Source organism: Oryctolagus cuniculus, chromosome 7 (assembly GCF_964237555.1).
Source record: "Oryctolagus cuniculus chromosome 7, mOryCun1.1, whole genome shotgun sequence".
Lineage (NCBI taxonomy): Eukaryota > Metazoa > Chordata > Mammalia > Lagomorpha > Leporidae > Oryctolagus > Oryctolagus cuniculus.
This window is the reverse complement of record NC_091438.1, coordinates 30369849-30374929: the sequence shown is the minus strand read 5'-3', so window position 1 is coordinate 30374929 and position 5081 is coordinate 30369849. Positions and strand designations below refer to the sequence as shown.

The 5081-nt window shown below is 51.2% G+C and overlaps 1 long non-coding RNA gene across 1 annotated transcript in view; it reads left to right on the top strand.

Moving 5' to 3' along the window:
• Positions 1-2653: 2653 nt before the first annotated feature.
• LOC103350020 (uncharacterized) overlaps positions 2654-5081 on the top strand; it is a 67921-nt gene continuing 65493 nt past the window's right edge. The window contains exon 1 of the long non-coding RNA XR_011390321.1: positions 2654-3592. This is a non-coding gene — a long non-coding RNA (uncharacterized lncRNA). The remainder of the gene's footprint in view (positions 3593-5081) is intronic.

Sequence of the window (5081 nt, the reverse complement as noted above, 5' to 3'; positions counted from 1 at the left end):
TTCAGGCCCCTGAGGATGATGTCTCAGGTGCCTGGTCCTAACCCCTTGTAACAAAACCACTCCTGTCTTCTCCCTTGCAGGTAGAATGGATGCAGCTCAGCTTGGATAAGGTTCTGGATTGAGGAGAAGAACATGACTTGGAAGGAAGGAGGGAGACGGTATCTTTTTTCTTTGAGCTATGGGTGTAAGCTTTTCAACTTTATTTTGATGATCAGATTTTTGTTGCTTTGAATGGAACTTCTCACTGAGGCTGGCTTGGAGGCAGGAACTTGTGGCCTGGCCTGACAAGGATCATAAGGGCCAGGGCCATCAGTAGCCCTTGTGCCAAGGCGCACACAGTGCCGCCACTCACGTCAGTCAGACATGCATGGCACTTTATATACAACAAGCAGATGCAGGCCGCACGAGTGCACATTCATTAACTAAAATACTTGGGAGGAGTTTCTTGGGAAAGAGAAGGTTTACTTCATCTTCTAGTTTGAGTTCACAGGATGGGGAGGCCCAAAAGTCCCTCAGCTGATGGAGGCTGGCTACAGTGAGTACGGTGGTGGTGACTGCATGGTGAACCGGGAAGGAGAGCGTGAGGCTAGTCTGAACTTGAACTGGAATACTCAAACCTGTTAGGAGGCTGCACCATGCTCCTAGTGACCCAGAGACCTCCCATGGCCCCAACTCTCAGATGCTGTCATTAGAACAAAACTCTATCCTAATCAATCAGCCACTCATATTAAGACACCAGAGTTTAAGCAGCTGCATGAGATCTGGGGACACAAATCCTGCTGAACCCATAACACAGTCCTGTGCCTTTCCTACAGGATGAATCAGCTCTGAGCCAGGATGTCCGGTGTGATAAGAAAAGGGCAGGTTGCACTTCAGGCCCCACTCATATTCTGGGCTGTATGCCAGAATATGAAAATATGCACTGCCCTGTGCAAATGTATACAGCAGTCCTGATGGTGGGTTCCAAACTCAGCTGCTACTGCAAGGGACTCCAGGTCAGCAGCCTGTGCTGTGCTCAGGGAGACAAACATGGCCCAGCACTGATCTGAGGCCTCAGCCTCAGCCAACTCTTCTTCCTTCCAAAGTCCCTGCTTCTGCTTACTCTACTCCTCTGGCCCAGTTCTCGCTCCTGGGTCCCAAGGGTGAAAATGGCCATATTGAGGGATTTTGCTGTAGCTTGTCTTGCTCCTATTAGAGGGAACTTTTACATTTTTTATTTTTTTTAAAAAGATTTATTTATTTATTTGAAAGAGAGAGACAGAAAGAGAGACAGAGAATCTTTCATCTGCTGGTTCACTTCCCAGATGGCTGCAACAGACAGGGCATCTTCCTGGTCTCCAGTGTAGGTGGCAGGGGACCAAACACTTGGGCCATCTTCTACTGCTTTCCTCAGGCCATTAGCAGGGAGCTGGATAGGAAGTGGAGCAGCTGGGACATGAACCATCACTCATATGAATTGCTGCCGTTGCAGGTGGTGCTTTTACCCGCTTTGCCACAGTGCTGGCTCCCAGAGCAAGTTTTGTGTTGAGCTGGTTGATGGCTTTTCATTCTGGATCCAGCTTTTCTATTCTGAGGGCTTACGACATCCTCTCATTAGCTTAACTTTGCTGGTGATGAGACTGTGGAAGTTAATGCCAACTGCCATAATAGCGGCCTAACATAATAATCACAGCTGCCTAACATAAAAGTTGGTTTCTGGGAGTGGGCACTGTGGCATAGCAGGTTGTCGCTCCTCCGGCACCGGACCGGACGCTGTTATTCCCTTGCTGTCGGTTTTTTCTACAGTAAAGCAAGCACAAGTAAAGAGAAGTACGAAATAACGAGCTCCCCAGCGAACTCTCCACCAGCCCGGAGACAGTAGTTGTCCCAGAAAGTGCAGTTGAGTCTCCTTCTATAGTCCTCTTCCACCAACCCGTGCTCCGCTGCCCACATGCTGAGCACGCCTCTTTCTTCCAATCAGAGGTTGGGTCAGCTCCTGCAACTCATTAGTCAAATTGATGAAGCAGCCAAAGCCGCTGTGTAGAACTTGTTTACTCCCTCTCAGCGCCATGTTGTGGGAGCCGGGCCCTGCTTCCCACTCAGGTAAAGACACCGCCTGCAGTGCCGGCATCCCATATGGGTGCCAGTTCGAGTCCCAGCTGCTCCACCTCTGATCCAGCTCTCTGTTGTGGCCTGAGAAAGCAGTAGAAGATGGCCCAAGTCCTTGGGCCTCTGCACCCACATGCACCCCGAGGAAGCTCCTGGCTCCTGGTTTTGGATCAGCTCAGCTCTGGCTGTTGCGCTATTTGGGGAGTGAACCAGTGGATGGAAGACCTCTCTCTCTGGCTCTACATCTCTCTGTAACTTTTTCAAATAAATAAATCTTTAAAAAAAAAAAGTTGGTTTTTGACTTGTATTCAATTGTAGTGATTTAGGGATGCAAGCTCTTTCTATATCCCTGTTCTGCCATTTGAACCTGAGCCAGGAGAAGGGGAAAGAGAGGGCAGAGATGGACTCATTTGACTTACACATGACCTTGCTAATTTCCGCACATCTTCTGTTGGGAGGAAGTAGTCACATGGGGCCTAGATGCTGGTGCATTCGTGCATTTTCCATTACTATGAAGAAATTTCTATGGTAAGCTACATTTATAAAGAGGTTTATTTAGCTCACAGTGTGCGGTCCAGGTGGAAGGCCCACATATGGTGATGGTCTTCCTGCTGGCAAAGTCAGTCCCACCTCACATGACCCCCTGACGCACGTGTGTGTGTGTGTGTGTGTGTGTGTCTGGTCTTTCTCCCGCTTATAAATCCCCAGAATTCAATCATGGGAAGCCCAAGCTCCACCTTTCTACTTGCTCAACACTTCCCAAGGGACTTAAACACAACCCCCTGGGAAACACTGGAACCCATTCCACAGCCTTCTATCGGGAGGAACTGGTCACACGGGGCCTAGATGCAGGTGCATGAGTGCATTTGTCCATACCGTGATGAAATTCCCATGGTAAGGTGCATTTAGCACAGGGGTTGCTGGGAACAGCAGAAGGGGAGCCCCACGCCATGGCGAGCAGGGAGCAGTCTCCGCCCCGGCCCGCCTGCCAGCTGCCCTTCTGTTGTGTGGGGAGAAATCCTTACCCTTTACTCAACAACGGGCTCTGCCCAGAGACCTAACGAGGCTTCAGGTGGGATCAGATTCGCCTCCGTCTCCCTTCAACTCAAGGTCACAGGTAAATGTGCCACGGGGTCACTCTGGAGCGTCTCCCTGATTCCCCCGCTCCCCGTCATGATTTGTGACTGTTTCGGTTCGCCGGGGACTAGGGAGAGAAGGAATTTTTAATTTCGGGGAGGGAGGCCGGCTCGGGAACTCGGGGGGAGGCTCACGTGACCGCGCCGGCACCCAGGCCCCCAGCCCGGCAGCCGCGCGGGGGCGCTTTCCTGCGGAGGTGTCCTCCGTCGTGACGTCAGAGGCGGCGCCGTTGCCTTGGTAACGGCACCCGCTCCGGATGCCGTGTGCGCAGGCGCCGACTTCAGAGCTCTCTCGGTGCTGACGCGGAGTTAAAAATGAATCTCGCTGCCTCCCCCAGGCGACTTAATCGCCAGGAAGATACTATCCGGTACTCGTGCGATCCGAAGGCGGACACGGCCCTAGGGAGTGGTTGGTGCTGGCAGGAATTCTTTCTTTTCACACAAAAAGCTTTGTGTTCCACGAAGAGGAAACCCCGGTCCACCGTTCGCAGGGCTCGTGGCTTCCGCCTGTTTCGCGTGAAAAAACCTCGTGGAATTATGTGGCCGGTTGTCCATGAGTCCTGCTCCAGGATTGGAGAGTTCTGGAAGTAGTACAGAGGTGGGCGCCGTTAAGGTGCCAGCCTGGTAGAGAGCAGGAGGCACCTGCACACAAAGCCCGTGTTCCAGCTACCCACCTGCAGCAACGCGCCCCCTCTCTTCCCTTGCAGCCCTTCTGAGTGGGAGGAGACCAAACACCCAGGCGTGGGCACCACGCTGACCCGAGGCGCGCCCTCTTCCTGTCGGTGTGATCCTGACCCCCTTAACGGACACCACTGAGCTTTGGGATCTGCTCCGCAGGGCTTTAAGGAATAGCTGGTATAAATGTGAGAACCGTCTGGACCATAATCAGAACTTGAATGATGGTTATTTAGAATATTTCTTAAACTTTCTAGTCCACGGTTGACATTAGCACACAATAGGCCTTTGCACAAATTAAAATAGACAAACTGACCAAAGGTGCTTCCTCTAGCAGCCTGATGCAGCCCGGCGCTGGCCCACAGAGGCTTACAGCTTGATGAGAGGCGCATAGCTGTCCCATCAGCACAGAACAGCCCTGGCTGTGACTTGCTGCTTCTATCCTGTCTCAGTAACCTTCTTGGAAAGGAACCCGAAGCGTGAGGTCTAGTAGGACTATCTTGAAAAATTCAAAATAAGTAAAGTTTCTTTTTAAAAATTTTATATGATTTGTTTGCAAGGTAGAGTTACAGAGAGAGGGAGAGACAGGGAGAAAGGTCTTCCATGCACTGGCTTGCTCCCTGGGCTATACTATGGGATCAGGCCTTGAAAGTTCTTTTCTTTAATAGAATATTTATCTATTTATTTGAAAGCCAGAGTTACAGCAAGAGAGGGACAGACAGAGAAAGAGGGGGAAAGAGATCAGCTGGTTTTTACTCCCTAGATGGCTGCAAGGGCCGGGGCTGGGCCAGGCTGAAGCCAGGAGACTGGAGTTTCTTCCTGGTGTCCCACGTGGGTGGCGGGGGTCCAAGAACTTTGGGCCATCTTGCGATGCTTTCTCCAGGCCATTAGCAGGGGGTTATATTGGAAGTAGAGGAGCCAGGACTTGAACTGGCACCCATAAGGGTTGCTAGTTTCATAGGCAGAGGCTTAACCCATTATGTCACAATGCGAGCCCCAGGGATTAAAGTTCTCAGTAGCTTTAACTACAGCAAATCAGGAGTCAGTTCAGCACTGCTGGTCCCTTCTGTTTTCCCTAGGACTGCTCATTCTCAGTGACTGCCCTGTTACAAGTTGCCAGCAGCAGCAGCATCAGCATCAGCAGTTTGGTTTTATTTCTTCTTTCCTGTTACTGGTTTTTAG